This window comes from Heptranchias perlo, chromosome 3 (genome assembly GCF_035084215.1).
Source record: "Heptranchias perlo isolate sHepPer1 chromosome 3, sHepPer1.hap1, whole genome shotgun sequence".
Taxonomy (NCBI): Eukaryota; Metazoa; Chordata; class Chondrichthyes; order Hexanchiformes; family Hexanchidae; genus Heptranchias; species Heptranchias perlo.
The window spans coordinates 3,324,224-3,346,422 of NC_090327.1; the positions used below are offsets into that span (position 1 = coordinate 3,324,224).

The 22,199-nt window shown below is 48.6% G+C and overlaps 1 protein-coding gene across 2 annotated transcripts in view; it reads left to right on the plus strand.

Annotated features, from left to right (window-relative positions):
- Positions 1-22,199, plus strand: part of ttc39c (tetratricopeptide repeat domain 39C) — a 96,774-nt gene that overhangs the window by 3,256 nt on the left and 71,319 nt on the right. The gene's annotated exons all lie outside the window — the stretch shown is intronic.

Here is a 22,199-nt window from a genome sequence, read left to right on the forward strand (position 1 = left end):
GGCCCCTCGAGCCTGCTCCGCCATTCAACAAGATCATGACTGATCTTTTAGCTCAATGCATTTTCCTTCACTATTCCCATATCCCCCTTGATGCCTTTAATATCTAGAAATCTATCTATCTCTGTTTTGAATGTACTCAATGACTGAGCCTCCACAGCCCTCTGGGGTAGAGAATTCCAAAGATACACCATCGTCTGAGTGAAGAAATTTCTCCTCATCTCGATCCTAAATGGCCTTCCCCTTTATTCTGAGACTGTGACCCCTGGTTCTATACTCCCCAGCCAGGGGAAACATCCTCCCTGCATCTACCCTGTCGAGCCCTGTAAGAATATTGTATGTTTCAATGAGATCACCTCTCATTCTTCTAAACTCTAGAGAATACAGGCCTAGTCTACTCAATCTCTCCTCATATAACAATCCCGCCATCCCAGGAATCAGTCTGGTGAACCTTCATTGCACTCCCTCTATGGCAAGTATGTCCTTTCTGCGGTAAGGAGACCAAAATTGTACACAATACTCTAGGTGCGGTCTCAACAATGCCCTATATAATTGCAGTAAGACATCTTTACTCCTGTACTCAAATCCTCTTGTAATAAAGGCCAACATACCATTTGCCTTCCTAATTGCCTGCAGCACCTGCATGTTAGCTTTCATTGACTCATGTACAAGGACACCCAGGTCCCTTTGAACATCAAAATTTCCCAGTCTCTCACCATTTAAAAAATTCTCTGCATTTCTGTTTTTCCTACCAAAGTGGATAACTTCATATTTTTCCACATTATATTCCATCTGCCATGTTCTTGCCCACTCACTTAGACCCTTCAAGACTGTACCACCATTCAATTAAACCATGGCTAAGACTAGGGGACATAGTCTAAAAATTAGAGCCAGAGCTTTCAGGAGTGAAATTAGGAAACACTTCTACACGCAAAGGGTGGTAGAAGTTTGGAACTCTCTTCTGCAAATGGCAGTTGATGCTAGCTCGTGTTAATTTTAAATCTGAGATTGATAAATTTTTGTTAAACAAAGGTATTAAGGGATATGGGGCTAAAGTGAGTACATGGAGTTAGGTTACTGATCAGCCACGATCTCATTGAATGGCAGAACAGGCTCGAAGGGCTAAATGGCCCACTCTCGTTCCTGTGTTCCTGATCGGTACCTTAACTCCATTTACCTGCCTTGATTCCATATCGCTTGGTACCCTTGCCTAACAAAAATCTGGCAGTCTCAGTTTTGAAACTTTCAATTGAACTGGCCTCGTTCGAAGATAAACTACAGCATAATTAAAAGGTCTGATAAAACGTAATTGAAACTAGACCCGGCTAGCTACTAAGCAGTGTCCTGTCAAACTAACTGATGGGAAGGAGAGCTGTTAAGCAAAAGCCTTTAATGTGGTACTTGAAACCTCCTCAGAGCAGTTGAGAGCTGCTATGAAGGTAGATTGTGATGCTGCATGGTGGAGTTGAGTCATTAGGTGATAAACTGGAATCAGTGAGTTATTTTAGCTGCAATTACACAAAAATAATCATAAATAATTTTCCTGTTGGCTAAAGTCAAGATCAGAAGGGGTCCTCTGGACTTGTACGAATAACTGACAAATCCTTGCTCTTCAACAAACCCGTGAGGTCTGGAAAAATATTGTACAGAGTTGGTGCCCAACCCATTTATAGTGAGTTTGCTGCTTACCCTGCAGCATATGAGTTTCTGAGTTTGTCTGGCAAGGGTTTGAACTTGCACTTCTCATTCACAAATTGGTCAGTAGGCAGTCCTCCATAGAAGGGAGTTAGTGTACTCTTTTTGGGGTAAGTTGGCTCCAATCTTGGCAACGAAAGATTGGAATGAATCATAGAAAGTTATGGCACAGAAGGAGGCCGTTCGGCCCATCGTGTCTGTGCTGGCCGAAAAAGAACTATCCAACTTTCCAGCACTTATAGCACTCGTAGCCTTGTAGGTTACGGCACTTCAGGTGCACATCCAGGTACTTTTTAATTGAGTTGAGGGTTTCTGCCTCTACCACCCTTTCAGGCAGTGCGTTCCAGACCCCCACCACCCTCTGGGTGAAAACATTTCTCCCCAGCTCCCCTCTAATCCTTCTACCAATTACTTTAAATCTATGCCCACTAGTCACTGACCCCTCTGCTAAGGGAAATAGGTCCTCCCTATTCACTATCTAGCCCTGTCATAATTTTATATATCTCAATTAAATCTCTCCTCAGCTTCCTTTGTTCCAAAGAAAACAACCCCATCCTATCCAATCTCTTCTCATAGCTAAAATTCTCCAGCCCTGGCAACATCCTCGTAAATCTCCTCTGTACTCTCTCTAGTGCAATCTGTTTGTGACAGACTTGTAATCTGATTCTTGAGTTGGATAAGTTTGCAGTATTCCAGGGTTCTGATTGACGAGCCAAACTGGCATATTAATGGCTTCTACAGATGTAGGGTTGTATTGGAATTCATCAACTCTGTTCCAGACAACTCTGCAAGCCAATTCTGTAGTTGGTAGGGTGATTCTAGCTAGGAAAGCATGCTGGTATTGGGCTGGTAAACTGTGATTTCAGCTGGTTAAATTGCAACATACTTGGAGGGTCTCTAAGCCTTGGTACGAGCACAACTACAGTTGAGCTCTTGGCTTTGAGTGTGTCCCTACACGAGGAGTGTGTGCATTCTGTATTGGGCAAACAGAAATTCTGCTTGTGCGGATTGCTTAGTAGCTAGGTTTGGAGATTCTTAGTGCTGGGTTTTTCTGTATGTCAGAAACCGTATTGATTTTTTTTAAAAGTCAAATACAAATATTCTTTTATACCCTAAGTTCTTGTGGCACTGAGAAGATGTTTCTACTTGTGGGGAGTCCAACTTGTGGGTCTTTAAGATAATGAAAGGGTTTGACAGGATAAATGTAGAGAAAATGTTTCCATTTGTGGGGGAGTCCAAAACTAGAGGTCATCAATATAAAATAGTCGCTAATAAATCCATGGAGGAATTAAGGAGAAACTTCTTTACCCAAGGAGTGGTTAGACTGTGGAGTGTGCTATCTAAAGAGGTACTTGAGGCAAATAGCATAGATGCATTTAAGGGGAAGCTGGATAAGCACATAAGAGAGAAAGGAATAGAAGGATAGGCTGATAGGGTTAAATGAAGTAGGGTGGGAGGAGGCTTGTGTTCAGTTTGTACTGCATTCAGTTCTGGGCACCGCACCTTAGGGAGGATATGTTGGCCTTGGAGGGAGTGCAGTGTAGATTTACCTGAATGATACCGGGAATCCAAGAGTTAAATTACGAGGAGAGATAACACAAATTAGGGTTGTATTCCATGGAATTTAGAAGATTAAGGGGTGATTTGATCAAAGTTTTCAAGATATTAAGGGGAACTGATAAGGTAGATAGAGTGAAACTATTTCTGCTGGTAGGGGAGTCTTTCTCTAGGGGACATAGCCTAAAAATTAGAGCCAGACTTTCAGGAGTGAAGTTAGGAAACACTTCTACACTCAAAGGTTGGTAGAAGTTTGGAACTCTCTTCCACAAACGGCAGTTGATGCTAGCTCAATTATTAATTTTAAATCTGAGATTGATAGATTTTTGTTAACCAAAGGTATTAAGGGATAGGGGGCTAAGGTGGATATATGGAGTTGGTCACAGATCAGCCATAAGAACATAAGAACATAAGAAATAGGAGCAGGAGTAGGCCAATCGGCCCCTCGAGCCTGCTCCGCCATTCAATAAGATCATGGCTGATCTGGTCCTAACCTCAAATCTAAAATCATGTCCAATTTCCTGCCCACTCCCCGTAACCCCTAATTCCCTTTACTTCTAGGAAACTGTCTATTTCTGTTCTAAATTTATTTAATGATGTAGCTTCCACAGCTTCCTGGGGCAGCAAATTCCACAGACCTACCACCCTCTGAGTGAAGAAGTTTCTCCTCATCTCAGTTTTGAAAGAGCAGCCCCTTATCCTAAGATTATGCCCCCTCGTTCTAGTTTCACCCATCCTTGGGAACATCCTTACCGCATCCACCCGATTAAGCCCCTTCACAATCTTATATGTTTCAATAAGATCGCCTCTCTTTCTTCTGAACTCCAATGCGTAGAGTCCCAATCTACTCAACCTCTCCTCATATGTCCACCCCCTCATCCCCGGGATTAACCGAGTGAACCTTCTTTGTACTGCCTCGAGAGCAAGTATGTCTTTTCTTAAGTATGGAGACCAAAACTGTATGCAGTATTCCAGGTGCGGTCTCACCAATACCTTATATAACTGCAGCAATACCTCCCTGTTTTTATATTCTATCCCCCGAGCAATCAAAGCCAACATTCCGTTGGCCTTCTTGATCACCTGCTGCACCTGCATACTAACCTTTTGATTTTCTTGCACTAGGACCCCCAGATCCCTTTGTACTGCAGTACTTTCCAGTTTCTCGCCATTGAGATAATAACTTGCTCTCCGATTTTTCCTGCCAAAGTGCATAACCTCACATTTTCCAACATTGTATTGCATCTGCCAAATCTCCGCCCACTCACCCAGCCTGTCTATATCCCCTTGTAGGTTTTTTATGTCCTCCTCACTCTCTACTTTCCCTCCCATGGTCTCATTGAATGGTCAAAAGGCTCGAGGGGTTAAAAGGCTTATTCCTGTTCCTATATGTGGGGCATAAACATAGAAAATAGGAGCAAGAGTAGGCCATTCGGCCCTTCGGGCCTGCTCTGCCATTCAAAATGATCATGGCTGATTGTCTAACTCAGAACCCTGTTCCCACTTTTTCCCCATATCCCTTGATCCCTTTAGCATTAAGAAATATATCTATCTCCTTCTTGAATATATTTAATAACTTCGCTTCCACTGCCTTCTGTGGTAGAGAATTCCACAGGTTCACCACCCTCTGAGTGAAGACATTTCTCCTCATCTCGGTTCTAAATGGCATACCCCGTATCCTGAGACTGTGACCCCTGGTTCTGGATTCCCCAGACATCGGGAACATCCTCCCTGCATCTAGTCTGTCTAGTCCTGTTAGAATTTTATATGTTTCAATGAGATCACCTCTCATTCTTCTAAACTGTAGTGAATATAGGCCTAGTCGACCCAATCCCTCCTCATACGTCAGTCCTGCCATCCCAGGAATCAGTCTGGTAAACCTTTGTTGCACTCCCTCCATGACAAGGATATCCTTCCTCAGATAAGGATAACTGTACACAATACTCCAGATGTGGTCTCACCAAAGCCCTGTACAACTGCAGTAAGACATCCCTGTTCCTGTACTCAAATCCTCTTGCAATGAACGCCAATATACCATTCGCCTTCCTAACTGTTTGCTGCACCTGAATGCTCGCTTTCAGCGACTGGTGTACAAGGACACCCAGGTCTCGTTGCACCTCCCCTTTTCCCAATCTATCACCATTCAGATAATAATCTGTCTTTTCACGTTATACTGCATGTACCATGTTCTTGCCCACTCACCCAACTTGTCCAAATCACATTGGAGGCTCTTTGCATCCTCCTCACAGCTCACATTCCACCCCAGCTTTGTGTCGTCTGCAAACTTGGAAATGTTACATTTAGTTCCCTCATCCAAATCATTGATATATATTGTGAATAGCTGGGGCCCAAGCACTGATCTCTGCGATACCCCACTAGTCACTGCCTGCCACCCGGAAAAAGACCTGTTTATTCCTACTCTCTGTTTCCTGTCTGTCACCCAATTCTCAATCCATGCCAATATATTCACCCTAATCCCATGTGCTTTAATGTTGCACACTAACCTCTTGTGTGGGACCTTATCAAAAGCCTTCTGAAAATCCAAATACACCACATCCACTGGTTCTCCCCTATCTATTCTACTAGTTACCTCCTCAAAAAAACTCCAGTTGATTTGTTAAGCATGATTTCCCTTTCATAAACCCATGCTGACTTTGCCCAATCCTGTTAATGCCCTCCAAATGTTCTGTTATCACATCTTTTATAATAGACTCCAGCATTTTCCCCACTACTGATGTTAGGCTAACCGGTCTGTAATTCCCTGTTTTTTCTCTCGATAAACATCGACATAGACCAGATAGGCTGAATGGTCTGTTTCAATGCTGTAAATTCTATGTAAATGCAATGGGCAGGTACTAAAAGTTGTTCAAGTAAGAGTGATTCTGAAACTTCTTTGCTGTTAGGTTCTTGGACCTGTTTTTCTCTTCGGTATGATACATTGAGGTTGTCTGTATAATGAAACAAATCCAAGCATTTGAGCACATGGACTGCACACATGTAGCACAGGGATAAATGATCAGATATCTCTTGCAACTTTACTGCACTCATCAAGTACAGTACAGTATTTTAAAGTTGCATTGTCCCCAATGTCAAAGGGAAATACAGTAGATAAGAGCCTATTGATCTGACTTGATCTTTGCCCTATTTTTGCAATAATGCAGTTTAAGTGCTCTGCGACTGTTCTCCCCTATTTTCTTGCCAGTTACTGAATTGGAATTTAGGTGTTGAGTGGAAGTTGATGTGATCACACAAACTGCATGTTCTTACAGTGAACTGCTGTAAAGTCATCTTAACATGCAAAATACTCTCCCACATATTTAAGCAGCTGGGTGAAAAAGTGGCATTGTGGAATTTGGAAACTGGATTCTTTTTAGTTGAGTTATGTGAAGAAAAAATTCTTTTAAAAATTGTTGCTGCTGGTTGTTGTCCATCTTAGTAACTGAAAAGTACTATAGAGCCTTCACTGACTTCCCATTTTAATCAATTTCCTCTTCACTCACTCCTATGTACGGTGCTGCTTTTGTTTGCATTTTAAAAAAATGTTAGTTTAAATCAGATGACAGTGAAAGTTAGTTTCTAGTTACTTGGTTGCTCATTCATTTTGAAACTAATTGTGCTTTCTATATACATTACTGGATTGTTTTTCCCATCCACCAAAATAAAAACAACCTATATGCGAGGAGTGGTGATGGCAAGAAAGAACAAAGTAGTTTAAAAAATGTATTCATCTGAACTCTAATTTATAGTTTTTACTGTACAATAGCTTCAGGGGATAGGACAAAGAGACTTTCAAAACATATTAAGTAAAAATAATGAATTTGAATGAATAAAAATAATTTAATAAACAATAACTTAAAAAAACAAAATGGGTTAAACATCTGTTGGATTAGATATATAAAAAGATAGGGCCGGATCAGAGTCAGCTCATCTGCTGAAACCATCATCCATGCCGTTGTTACCTCTAGACTTCACTATTCCAGTGCTCTCCTGGCTGGCCTCCCATCTTCCACCCTCCATAAACTTGAGCTCATCCAAAATTCTGCTGCCCGTATCCTAACTCGCACCAAGAGCCGTTCTCCCATCACTCCTGTGCTTGCTGACCTGCATTGGCTCCTGGTCCGGCAACGCCTCGATTTTAAAATTCTCATCCTTGTTTTCAAATCCCTCCATGGCATCGCCCCTCCCTATTTCTGTAACCTCCTTCAGCCCTACAACTCTGCGCTCCTCCAGTTGTGGCGCCTCGCGCGTCCTCGATTTTCATTGCTCCACTATTGGCGGCCGTGCCTTCAGCTGCCTAGACCCTAAGTTCTGGAATTCCCTCCCTAAACCTCTCTGCCTCTACCCCTCTCTCCTCTTTTATGACATTTCTTAAAACCTATCTCACCTGTCCAAATATCTCTTTATGTGGCTTGTTGTCAGATTTTGTTTGATAACGTTCCTGTGAAGAGCCTTGGAACGTTTTACTATGTTAAAGGTGCTATATAAATGCAAGTTGTTGCTGGAATAATGTGTGCGGCATGCATGATGTGGTCTGGACTCACGTGTACGAGAGTTACACTCCTCGAGCAGAAAGTTGCACAGCTTGAGAGTCAACTGGGCGCACTATGCAACATTCAGGAGGGAGAAACCTTTCTGGAGCAGATGTTCCAGAGGTTGGTCACCCTACAGGTCAGTAGGAATGGAGAAGCTGGCCAGGGAGAATGGATGACCATCGACAAACAGGGCAGGAAGTGACAGGTGAGGGTAGAAAGGGGCACACCTGTGGAGCTGGATTTGTCGAATAGGTTTATCTGTTTAGGTAGCAGTGATGTGGACAAAAAAGGTGACACAAAGGAGGGTAACCATCAGCAGCTACAGGGCACTGAGAGTGTGTTGGAAAATGGTACAAAACTTGCGGAAAAGGTAAATAGGGCAGTGGGGAAGATTTAAACCAGTTAAGGAGGTGGGGGGGGGGGTGCAAAAGTCACAAAGTGTGACAAAAAGACCAGCAGGACATATGGGCAGGGTGGGAGCAGTTACCCAGATAAGGGTTCTGTACACAAATGCACTTGGCATAAGAAATAAAACAAATGAGTTGGAAGCACAAATTTAGCTTAAAGGGTATCTTTGGATGCTCAGGCATTGAGTATATTCAAGACTGAGATTGATAGATTTTTGGACACTAAAGGAATCAAGGGATTATGGGGATAGGGCGGGAAAGTGGAGTTGAGGTTGAAGATCAGTCATGATCTGATTGAATGGCGGAGCAGGCTCGAGGGGCCGTGTGATCTACTCCCGCTCCTATATATGTTCTTATGGTGTGATGTAGTAGCCATTACAGAGGCCTGGCTACAACCTGAGCATGATTGGAAACTAAATATTCCAGCCTATAGGATGTTCAGAAAGGGAAATTGGGAAAGGAGGGGGAATAGCATGAAAAGATAAAAGACATACTTCTGTGGAAAGAAGGGATTTCAATAAGGGTGATCGGGCAGTAGAAACACAATGGGTAGAGGTATGGAACAGCAAAGGATGCAAGACTCTTGTTTACAGACTTCCTGATCGTAGTGGGGGATGTATAAATACAGAAATTAGGGAAACAATGTGGTTCAAATGGGAGATTTTAATTTTCACGTAGACTGGGGGAAGTAGAACAGCTCAAGTAGTAAAGGCAATGAATTTCTAGAATGTATTCAATACAATTGTCTAAAACAATATGTTCTAGAACCAACAAAGGATCGGGTCATATTGGATTTAGTGATGAGTAACAAATCAGAATTAGTTAACAATCTGACGGTAAGGGAGCATCTTGAAAATAGTGACCATGATATAATTGGGGTTGAGAGAAAGAAGGGAGAGATCCTAACCAAGATTTTAAATTTAAGTAGGGCAAACTTTGACGGGATGAGAAATAAATTGACCATGGTAAACTGGGCTGAACTGTTAATGGGTAAACCCACAGACAAACAGTGGGAAGTATTCAAAGAAGTATTTGGTATGATACAAAACCAGTACATATCCTAAAAGGCAAAGGCTGCACTGCAAATAACCATGGTCAACAAGTGAGTCAAGAGAAAGCATCAAGCTAAAAGAAAAGTATTACACAAATGCAAGATGAAGTGGAAATCCAGCGGACTCGGAGAGCAATAAAAAGCAACAAAGGGATACAAAGAAAGTAATTGGTAATATGCAAAAAACTTAAGGGGTACCAAAGCTAACAACAAAAGTTTTTATCAATATATTAGGAAGAGTGGTAAAGGGGAATGTGGGCCCAAAAAAAGAGCACCAGAGGCGCACTTCCCTCAGTACTGCCCCGCCGCCAGAGCAGCACTCAGGGCATAGTTTCGGGAAAGTCTCAGCCGGCACAGACACGATGGGCTTGAAAAACAGGTGGGTTGGGGACGGGGGTGGGGGGGGGGCATTCAAAATTGCAACCATTTCAGACCTGCCTCCAACCTGTCCGTTTCTGGTTTTCACCAGGGCGGAATGAGGGACAGGCAACCAACCTGCTCCCAGGAGGCGGGTTGGTGATTAAAACCTTTCAAAGAAGCTGCGGGCCTCCATTTTTGCAGAATTTGCAATGTCAGACCCTGGGAGCCGGGATTCCCAGGCCTTCTTTACACTACGCGGAAGGAGGCGAGAAGGCCCGAGACTGCGAGTCGGTGCCTTTCTGGCACAGCTTGTGGGCCCAGAGAGCAGGATTGCTTCCCCTAGGCCCAACAAGCCTACCTGCAACGACCTCCCCAATCATCCCGACCCCTACGACCCGGTCTCTGCCTCTGACCTGGTCTCTGCCACTGCCCCCCCCCCCTGGACCCGCTCTCCGACCCCCCCCCCCTCAAAACCCGCTCTCCGACCCCCCCCCCCAAACCCGCTCTCCGACCCCCCCCCCCCAAACCCGCTCTCCGACCCCCCCCCCCAAACCCGCTCTCCGACCCCCCCCCCAAACCCGCTCTCCGACCCCCCCCCCAAACCCGCTCTCCGACCCCCCCCCCAAACCCGCTCTCCGACCCCCCCCCCCAAACCCGCTCTCCGACCCCCCCCCCCAAACCCGCTCTCCGACCCCCCCCCCCCAAACCCGCTCTCCGACCCCCCCCCCCCCCAAACCCGCTCTCCGACCCCCCCCCCCCAAACCCGCTCTCCGACCCCCCCCCCCCAACCCGCTCTCCGACCCCCCCCCCCCCCAACCCGCTCTCCGACCCCCCCCCCCAACCCGCTCTCCGACCCCCCCCCCCAACCCGCTCTCCGACCCCCCCCCCAACCCGCTCTCCGACCCCCCCCCCCAACCCGCTCTCCGACCCCCCCCCCCCAACCCGCTCTCCGACCCCCCCCCCCAACCCGCTCTCCGACCCCCCCCCCCCAACCCGCTCTCCGACCCCCCCCCCCAACCCGCTCTCCGACCCCCCCCCCCAACCCGCTCTCCGACCCCCCCCCCCCAACCCGCTCTCCGACCCCCCCCCCAACCCGCTCTCCGACCCCCCCCCCCAACCCGCTCTCCGACCCCCCCCCCAACCCGCTCTCCGACCCCCCCCCCAACCCGCTCTCCGACCCCCCCCCCCAACCCGCTCTCCGACCCCCCCCCCCCCAACACGCTCTCCGACCCCCCCCCCCAACCCGCTCTCCGACCCCCCCCCCAAACCCGCTCTCTGACCCCCCCCCCAAACCCGCTCTCTGACCCCCCCCCCAAACCCGCTCTCCGACCCCCCCCCCAAACCCGCTCTCCGACCCCCCCCCCCAAACCCGCTCTCCGACCCCCCCCCCAAACCCGCTCTCCGACCCCCCCCCCAAACCCGCTCTCCGACCCCCCCCCCAAACCCGCTCTCCGACCCCCCCCCCAAACCCGCTCTCCGACCCCCCCCCCAAACCCGCTCTCCGACCCCCCCCCCCAAACCCGCTCTCCGACCCCCCCCCCCCAAACCCGCTCTCCGACCCCCCCCCCCAAACCCGCTCTCCGACCCCCCCCCCAAACCCGCTCTCCGACCCCCCCCCCCCAAACCCGCTCTCCGACCCCCCCCCCCAAACCCGCTCTCCGACCCCCCCCCCCAAACCCGCTCTCCGACCCCCCCCCCCAAACCCGCTCTCCGACCCCCCCCCCCAAACCCGCTCTCCGACCCCCCCCCCCAAACCCGCTCTCCGACCCCCCCCCCCAAACCCGCTCTCCGACCCCCCCCCCCAAACCCGCTCTCCGACCCCCCCCCCCAAACCCGCTCTCCGACCCCCCCCCCCAAACCCGCTCTCCGACCCCCCCCCCAAACCCGCTCTCCGACCCCCCCCCCAAACCCGCTCTCCGACCCCCCCCCCCAAACCCGCTCTCCGACCCCCCCCCCCCAAACCCGCTCTCCGACCCCCCCCCCCCAAACCCGCTCTCCGACCCCCCCCCCCAAACCCGCTCTCCGACCCCCCCCCCCAAACCCGCTCTCCGACCCCCCCCCCCAAACCCGCTCTCCGACCCCGCCCCCCCCAAACCCGCTCTCCGACCCCCCCCCCCCCCAAACCCGCTCTCCGACCCCCCCCCCCAAACCCGCTCTCCGACCCCCCCCCCCCCAAACCCGCTCTCCGACCCCCCCCCCCCAAACCCGCTCTCCGACCCCCCCCCCCCAAACCCGCTCTCCGACCCCCCCCCCCCAAACCCGCTCTCCGACCCCCCCCCCCCAAACCCGCTCTCCGACCCCCCCCCCAAACCCGCTCTCCGACCCCCCCCCCCAAACCCGCTCTCCGACCCCCCCCCCCCAAACCCGCTCTCCGACCCCCCCCCCCCAAACCCGCTCTCCGCCCCCCCCCCCAAACCCGCTCTCCGCCCCCCCCCCCCAAACCCGCTCTCCGACCCCCCCCCCCCAAACCCGCTCTCCGACCCCCCCCCCCAAACCCGCTCTCCGACCCCCCCCCCAAACCCGCTCTCCGACCCCCCCCCCCCAAACCCGCTCTCCGACCCCCCCCCCCCCAAACCCGCTCTCCGACCCCCCCCCCCCAAACCCGCTCTCCGACCCCCCCCCCCCCAAACCCGCTCTCCGACCCCCCCCCCCCCAAACCCGCTCTCCGACCCCCCCCCCCCAACCGCTCTCCGACCCCCCCCCCCCAACCCGCTCTCCGACCCCCCCCCCAACCCGCTCTCCGACCCCCCCCCCCCAACCCGCTCTCCGACCCCCCCCCCAAACCCGCTCTCCGACCCCCCCCCCCCCCAAAACCGCTCTCGGACCCCCCCCCCCAAACCCGCTCTCCGACCCCCCCCCCCCCAAACCCGCTCTCCGACCCCCCCCCCCCCCAAACCCGCTCTCCGACCCCCCCCCCCCAAACCCGCTCTCCGACCCCCCCCCCCCAAACCCGCTCTCCGACCCCCCCCCCCCAAACCCGCTCTCCGACCCCCCCCCCCCAAACCCGCTCTCCGACCCCCCCCCCCCCAAACCCGCTCTCCGACCCCCCCCCCCCAAACCCGCTCTCCGACCGACCCCCCCCCCAAACCCGCTCTCCGACCGACCCCCCCCCCAAACCCGCTCTCCGACCCCCCCCCCCCCAAACCCGCTCTCCGACCCCCCCCCCCCAAACCCGCTCTCCGACCCCCCCCCCCCCCAAACCCGCTCTCCGACCCCCCCCCCCCCAAACCCGCTCTCCGACCGACCCCCCCCCCAAACCCGCTCTCCGACCGACCCCCCCCCCCAAACCCGCTCTCCGACCCCCCCCCCCCAAACCCGCTCTCCGACCCCCCCCCCAAACCCGCTCTCCGACCCCCCCCCCCCCAAACCCGCTCTCCGACCCCCCCCCCCAAACCCGCTCTCCGACCCCCCCCCCCCCAAACCCGCTCTCCGACCCCCCCCCCCAAACCCGCTCTCCGACCCCCCCCCCCCCAAACCCGCTCTCCGACCCCCCCCCCCCAAACCCGCTCTCCGACCCCCCCCCCAAACCCGCTCTCCGACCCCCCCCCCAAACCCGCTCTCCGACCCCCCCCCCAAACCCGCTCTCCGACCCCCCCCCCCCCCATACCCGCTCTCCGACCCCCCCCCCCCCATACCCGCTCTCCGACCCCCCCCCCCATACCCGCTCTCCGACCCCCCCCAAACCCGCTCTCCGACCCCCCCCCCCCCCCCAAAACCCGCTCTCCGACTCCCCTCCCCACCAACCCTGGTCTCCGTGCCCCCCACCATCGCGGACCCCTGCGATGACCCCCCTGATCCTGACGCCCCCCCCCCCCCCGTGACTGATCTCTGATCACTCTCCCCATGCCCCACCCATACAGTCAAAGAATTACCTGAACACGTCCTCTCCCTTGCTGCTCTCCTGTCCGACTGAGGCCATCCTGTCAATTAGGCCAACCAGTTGGACAGCAAACTGATGAAAAAAGAATAAACGACATCCTTATGTCAAAATCACAAGGACATCTGGGAAACCTGTACTTCTGGGTTTCCCGTCTGCAGTTTGCCCTCCCGCCCACTTCCTGGCTTGGGGTCAAGATGTTGCCCAACATATTTAAACAAATGGTAATGGAGAAAATAATGGGATTTAAGATAGTCACACCTGCAGGACCTGATGGATTCCGTCCCATGGTATTAAAATAAATAGTTGAGGAAATTGCAGATTAGTCATAAGTTTCCAAAGCTCTTTAGATTTGTGAACTGTGCCTTTGGATTTAAGAAAGAAAGGAGGGAGAAACCTATCGGTTTAACGTTAATTGTGAGGAAGTTACTAGAATCTGTCTTTAGGGACTGAGTGACTGAAGACTTTGACAAGTATGAACTTATCAAAGAGAGTCAGCATGGATTTGTGAAGGGTAGGTCACGTCTAATGAATTTAGTTGAATTTTTTGAGGCGGTCACTAGTATGGTGGATGGTGGACTGTGAGTGTTGTCTACATGGACTTCAAGAAGGCATTTGATAAGGTTCCGCACAATAGATTATTGGCAAAAATGAGAGTGCACGGAATTGGAGGCAACCTTGTGACATGGGTCGATAATTGGTTGGGAGGTAGGAGAATAGGGATTTGATAGGGTAGATAGATAGAAACTATTTCCCCTGGTGGGTGAGTCCAGAACAAGAGAACATAATCTTAAAATTAGAATTCATCTAGGAGTTAAATCAGGAAGCACTTTTCCACACAAAGGATACTAGAAATCTGGAAATCGCCACCCCTCCAAAAGGCTATGGATGCTGAGCCAATTGAAAATTTCAAGTCTAAGATTGATAGATTTTTGTTAGGTAAGCATATCAAGGAATATGGAACAAAGTTGGGTAAATGGAGTTGAGGTACAGATCAGCCATAGAATCATAGAAAGGTTACAGCGCGGAAGGAGGCCGTTCGGCCCATCGAGTCTGTGTCAGCTCTATGCAAGAGCAATCCAGCTAGTCCTACTCCCACCCTATTCCCTTAGCCCTGCAATTTTTTTTCTTTCAAGCACTTATCTAATTCCCTTTTGAAAGCCAGGATTGAATCTGCCTCCAGCACCCCCTCAGGCAGTGCATCCCAGATCCTAACCACTCGCTGTAAAAATGTTTTTCCTCATGTCGCCTTTGGTTCTTTTGCCAATCACCTTAAATCTGTCCTCTGGTTCTCGACTCTTCCGCCAATGGGAACAGTTTCTCTCTATTTACTCTGTCTAGACGCCTCATGATTTTGAACACCTCTATCAAATCTCCTCTCAACCTTCTCTGTTCCAAGGAGAATAATCCCAGCTTCTCCAGTCTATTCACGTAAGTAAAGTCCCTCATCCCTGGAATCACTCTAGTAAATCTCTTCTGCACCCACTCTAAGGCCTTCACATCTTTCCTAAAGTGCGTTGCCCAGAACTGGACACAATACTCCAGTTGCGGCCGAACCAGTGTTTTATAAAGGTTAATCATGACTTCCTTGCTTTTGTACTCTATGCCTCTATTTATAAAGCCCAGGATCCTGTATGCTTTTTTAACTGCTTTCTCAACCTGCCCTGCCACCTTCAACGATTTGTGCACATATACCCCCAGATCTCTTTGTTCCTGTACCCCTTTTAGAATTATGCCCTTTAGTTTATATTGCCTCTCCTCATTCTTCCTACCGAAATGTATCACTTTGCATTTTTCTACGTTAAATTTCATCTGCCATGTGTCCGCCCATGCCACCAGCATGTCTGTATCCTCTTGAAGTCTATCACTGTTCACTACACTGCCAAGTTTTCTGTCATCTGCAGATTTGGAAATTCTGCCCTGTACACCCAAGTCCAAGTCATTAATAAATATATATATATATATATATATATATATATATATATTTATATGAAAAGCAGTGGCCCCAGCACTGACCCCTGGGGAACACCACTGTACACCTCCCTCCAGTCCAAAGAACAACCGTTCACCACTACTGTCTGTTTCCTGTTACTTAGCCAATTCTGCATCCATGCTGCTACTGCCCCCCTTATTCCATGGGCCGCAATCTCGATGACAAGTCTATTATGCGGCACTATATCAAACGCCTTTTGAAAGTCCATGTACACCACATCAACCGCATTGCCCTAATCGACCCTCTCTGTTACCTCACCAAAAAACTCTTATCAAGTTAGTTAAACATGATTTGCCTTCAATAAATCTGTGCTGGCTTTCCCTAAACAAGCCACACTTGTCCAAGTGACTGCTAATTCTGTCTCGGATTATCGTTTCTAAAAAGATAAACTGACTGGCTTGTAGTTGCTGGGTTTATCCTTGCACCCTTTTTTGAATAAGGGTGTAACATTTGCAATTCTCCAGTCCTCTGGCACCACCCCTGTATCTGAAGATGTCTGAAAGATTATGGCTAGTACCTCTTCAATTTCCACCCTTACTTCCCTCAGCAACCTAGGATGCATTACCTCCGGACCTGGTGAATTATCTACTTTAAGTACAGCTAGCCTTTCTAGTACCTCTTCTTTATCAATTTTTAGCCCATCATGTATCTCAACTACATCTTCCTTTACTGAGACTCTGGCAGCATCTTCCTTTGTAAAGACAGATACAAAGTACTCATTTAGTACCTAGGCCATGCCCTCTGCCTCCATGAATAGATATCCTTTTTTGGTCCCTAACCGGACCCATCCCTCCTCTCACTACCCGTTTACTGTTTACATCCTTATAGAAGGACTTTTGGATTCCCTTTTATGTTGGCTGCCAGTCTATTCTTATACTCTCTCTTTGCCCCTTTTATTTCCTTTTTCAATTCCCCTCTGAACTTTCTATATTCAGCCTGGTTCTCATTTGTGTTATCAACCTGACATCTGTCATATGTCCCCTTTTTCTGCTTCATCTTACTCTCTATCTCTTTTGTCATCCAAGGAGCTCTGGCTTTAGTTGCTGTACTTTTCTCCCTTGTGGGATGTACCTAGACTGTACCTGAACCATCTCTTCCTTAAAGACCGCCTTTTGTTCAATTACAGTTTTGCCTGCCAATCTTTGATTCCAATTTACCCGGGCCAGATTTGTTCTCATCCCTCTGAAATTGGCCCTCCTCTAATTGAGTATTTTTATTTTAGAGTGGTCCGTGTCCTTTTCCATAGCTATTCTAAACCTTATGATGCTATGATCGCTGTTCCCTAAATGTTCCCCCACTGACACGTGTTCCACTTGGCCCGCCTCATTCCCCAGAAGCAAATCCAGCAATGCCTCCTTCCTCGTTGGGCTGGAAACTTACTGGTCAAGAAAGTTCTTCTGAACACACTTCAAAAATTCCTCCCCCTCTTTGCCCTTATTATTACTATCCCAGTCTATATTAGGATAGTTGAAGTCCTTGATCCATAGCCATGATCTAATAGAATGACGAAACAGGCTGGAGGGGCTGAATGGCCTACTCCTGTTCCTATGTTCAGCATCAGATGCTAGTCTCCATGTGTAATATGGAGATTGAATCCAAGCTTGGAATACTGGCTCCTTCTTTCGCGGAAAAGGTGGCTTTAACCTGACAGCGGATTTGAAGACTCGATTTTTGAGCGTCTACAATGACATTGGTTCTCTGCAAGTCCCATTATTTAGGCTTGGAGGTACAGTCAAAAAGGGAGAACCATACATCTACACTCCTGTAAAGTAAGAGCACCTTTAATTTAGTTCCTGTGGGTACAGATACTGCAGGGAAAACCACTCACAATTTTGCAAACTCACTGCAGCCACAACCATGACTGGTGTCGGGTGTGAGGAAAAAATTCACACTGCAGGAGCAGCGGGTGCTCTAAAGACACCATTGCTGGGACAGAGATTTGTGTACATCTTCCCCTGCTATAAATGGGATTGCTTTTGATCTCAGCACTAGTGACCCAAAAGCGATCTAAGATGAATTCCAGGAGTTAAGTGACCACGAGGTACATTACCCAACATTCCACCTATTTTATTTTGTATGCAATGTTATCAGCCTCCTCCACGAACTCGTCCAGCTCCCTTCTGAACATTTGCAGCTAATTTGCACCCACTGCACAAGCGGTCAGCTTATTCCAACGGTCAATGTCCCTCTGTGAAAAGAGAAAACCTCCTGACATCCAACCTAGTTCTGACATCTAACCTAGTTATATGCTTACGTAGTTTATACGCTTGTCCCCTCATTCTTTCTAATGTATCTAATTAAAATAATCTGTCCACGTGTGCACAGTTTAGTCCTTTCATTATTTCATATACGTCAATCAAATCTCCACAAAGTTTATGCTTTTCAATAGTAAAAAGACCTTGCTCGCTGAGCCTATTGTGGGCCTATTCACTTCACAAACAGTGCAATGGAACAATTTATAAAAGTGTAGGAAACTGTAGGCACTTATTTTCCAAACGTTAAACAAATTCTTGTATTTGCCGTACATAGACATGTTAAAAACAATTTGCCTTTCTCGCTCTTTACAATGTGACTTTGATCACCGTATAAGCGACTTAAATTTAGTTAATGATTAAAGGCTATTAATCTGTGCTATGCTTGTACTTATAATTGATCACAAAGGGAAGAGCCATCTGTTTCTTGTTAAGTAGCTAGTGAGGGGAAAGTTGAAGATGAAAGTTTTCATTCTTCTCTAAGTAAATAAAATCCTGATTCTATTTCTGGTCTGATTCTTCAAGATTGAGAAGCAAATCTCTGTTCTGTTACCCTGCAGGGACCTAAAAGTGTCACGAGTTCATTTCATAGCTTTCTGTGTGCCATGATAGTGCAGTCTGAAGTGTGTCAAATTTTGTTGATAACGCTCCTATGAAGCGCCTTGGGACGTTTCACTATGTTAAAGACACTATAAATGCAAGTTGTTGCTGCATAAGCAATTCTGCAACAAAATGAAAAATCTTACATTCTCTAAGGTTTTTCCAAGAGTAATTAGTTAAAAATATTTGTATTTACTTCCTTTCTCCAATTTTGATTTGCAATTCTTCATATGTGAAGATGTCCTTCTTGAAAGCGGACTTATTTCTGATTAGTAATGGAATTAGCAAGGGTTTGGTTACAAAACACATACAGGGGTACACGGAAAAACTGAGTCTATCTTTTGCTTTTTGAAAGTTGAGGCAGTCAAATGATGAAGTGCTTTGGTATGTTACCATTTTGTGCCACAGATTAGTAGACATGAGTTTGTATATGTGAGCTTCATTGAGTGAGTATTTCTTCATGAGAGAGGACAAATCAGGAGAGTGAATCAATGCTATATACGTAGACAGCCTAGCAGTTGTCTTAAAACTGAATGTCTTGCTTTCCCATTATATATTTGAATGGTATGTGGAGGAACTTTAACCTCGAGACTAACTCCACAATGCACTTTTCAGACTGTAGCTGATTGTAAGGTAGTCAATATGTAAAAATACAATATTGACTGTGTACTACTGTACTGAACTGAATTTTGCTGACTGGTGACCTTGCCAACCTTGGCTGTGACTTTTCCTGTTGGACTGCTTGCTAATGTTCCTGCAGCTAACATCAGCAGAAAAAGAAATTCTGAAATGATTGGTCTGCATAGAGAGATGTGCTGTTCATTGAATTTTCTTTCTCCACCCATACTCAGATTTTGATGAATTACAATAAGTTAACCAAATCACCATTCATGAATTCCACCCTTTCTATATGGATTTTTTTTTTAATACTCTGGATTTGGGTGGCTCTGGCTGGGCTTCATTTATTGCCTAGTTGCGCTCAATTTTGAAAAGTTGCTGTCCTTGTTGTGATGGTGCTCCCATAATGGAAATCCAGGATATCGACCCAGTGACGATAAAGGAACGGTGATATAGGTCCAAGCAAGGCTGATGCGTGACTTGGAGGGGAACTTGGATGTGCTGGTATTCCATAATATTGCTGATCTTGTCCTTCTTGGTGGTAGAGATTGCAGGGCAGAGAGGTGCCATTGTAGTAAGCCTGATGTGTTGCTGCTACAGTACGTACTGAAACTAGAGTCCATTGGTTCTGCAGTGTCAGTTCAGTGGTGGGGGTGTTGATTTAGTAGACTGCTTTGTCCTGGATGCTTGAGTGTTGCATTTGCACCCATTTAGGGTGCTGAGTATCCCATCAGACTCTTGACTTCAGCCTTGTAGATAGAGAGGACATTGTGGGGCCAGCAAGTAAGCCATTCGTTGCAAAGTACCAAGTTTCTGCTCCGCTCTTGCAACCACAGCATTGATCTAGTTGGCGCAGTTAAGCTTCTGGTCGATGGTGACCCTCAAGATGCTGATGGTTGGGGTCTCTGTGGTGGTGTTGAAGGAAGGCCAGGGTGTAGATGATTAGGCTTTTATTTGTTGAAGATTATTATTACCTGCCACTTGTGTGACATGAATGTTACCTGCTACTTATCAGCCCAAGCCAGGATGTCATCCAGGTCCTGGTGTAGGCTGCCATTGGCATCTTCATTATTGGTGGAGCTGTGGCATCATCAGTAAGCAGCCCCAGCAGCAATGTCCTGGGACAGCAATGATTGGTCTGTGACAACTACGACCATCTTCCTGACTGGAGGGTTTTTCCTTTGAACCCCATTGACCTCAGTTTTGCTAGGGCTCTTTGGTGTTGTACTTGGTCATATGCTGCTTCAGTGTCGAGGCCAGCTACTCACACCTCTCCATTTTCCATACCAGACATTCCGTAACAGTTCAGTGCTTAGAGTAGGAACCAAATTAAAGATTACATGAGTTCATTTCACATAGGACCCTTTATAGAGAAGAGACTTATCCCGTCAGTCTTGTCTGGCTTTGAATCCAGGAGGTGAAATGCCTGTGTCTAACCACACCACCCAATTGTTCTTGTTTTCTTACTTTCAGAATAAATTAATAAACATTTTGGCTTGTCATGGATGCAGTCATGGGATATGACTATACATGCATTTGCTCATCGAGTTGTATTTTAAAGTAACAAAACATCCCAAGGCATTTCACATAAGAGAGAACAGATTGATTGGGAGTAGAAGAGTTAGGGGATGTGACTTTTTTAAATATATTCGTTCATGGGATGTGGGCGTCGCTGGCAAGGCCAGCATTTATTGCCCATCCCTAATTGCCCTTGAGAAGGTGGTGGTGAGCCGTCTTCTTGAACCGCTGCAGTCCGTGTGGTGACGGTTCTCCCACAATGCTGTTAGGAAGGGAGTTCCAGGATTTTGACCCAGCGATGATGAAGGAACGGCGATATATTTCCAAGTTGGGATGGTGTGTAACTTGGAGGGGAACGTGCAGGTGGTGTTGTTCCCATGTGCCTGCTGCCCTTGTCCTTCTAGGTGGTAGAGGTCGTGGGTTTGGGAGGTACTGTCGAAGAAGCCTTGGCGAGTTGCTGCAGTGCATCCTGTGGATGGTACACACTGCAGCCACGGTGCGCCGGTGGTGAAGGGAGTGAATGTTTAGGGTGGTGGATGGGGTGCCAATCAAGCGGGCTGCTTTGTCCTGGATGGTGTCGAACTTCTTGAGTATTGTTGGAGCTGCACTCATCCAGGCAAGTGGAGAGTATTCCATCACACTCCTGACTTGTGCCTTGTAGATGGTGGAAAGGCTTTAGGGAGTCAGGAGGTGAGTCACTCGCCGCAGAATACCCAGCCTCTGACCTGCTCTTGTAGCCACAGTATTTATATGGCTGTTCCAGTTAAGTTTCTGGTCAATGGTGACCCCCAGGATGTTGATGGTGGGGGGTTCGGCGATGGTAATGCCGTTGAATGTCAAGGGGAGGTGGTTAGACTCTCTCTTCTTGGAGATGATCATTGCCTGGCACTTGTCTGGCGCGAATGTTACTTGCCATTTATGAGCCCAACCCTGGATGTTGTCCAGGTCTTGCTGCATGCGGGCTCGGACTGCTTCATTATCTGAGGGGTTGCGAATGGAACTGAACACTGTGCAATCGACAGCGAACATCCCCATTTCTGACCTTATAATGGAGGGAAGGTCATTGATGAAGCAGCTGAAGATGGTTGGACCGAGGACACTGCCTCGAGGAACTCCTGCAGCAATGTCCTGGGGCTGAGAAGATTGACCACCAACAACCACTACCATCTTCCTTTGAGCTAGGTATGACTCCAACCACTGGAGAGTTTTCCCCCTAATTATTGGAGGGTTGTCGGGCTGGAGGAGATTACAGAGATAGGGAGGGTCAAGGCCAAGGAGGGATTTAAAGAAAAGGCTGAGAATTTAAAATTTGAGGCATTACCGGACTGGGAACCAATATAGGTCAGCGAGCGCTGGGGTGATGGGTGAACGGGACTTGATGCGAGTTAAGATACGGGCAGCAGTTTTGGATGAGCTCAAGTTTACAGAGGGTGGAAGGTCATTGATGATGCAGCTGAAGATGGTTGGGCCTAGGACACTGCCCTGAGGAACTCCTGCAGCAATGCCCTGGGGCTGAGATGATTGGCCTCCAACAACCACTACCATCTTCCTTTGTGCTAGGTATGACTCTAGCCACTGGAGAGTTTTCCCCCTCATTCCGATTGACTTCAATTTTACTAGGGCTCCTTGGTGCCACGCTCGGTCAAATGCTGCCTTGATGTCAAGGGCAGTCACTCTCACCCTGGAATTCAGCTCTTTTGTCCATGTTTGGACCAAGGCTGTAATGAGGTCTGGAGCCGAGTGGT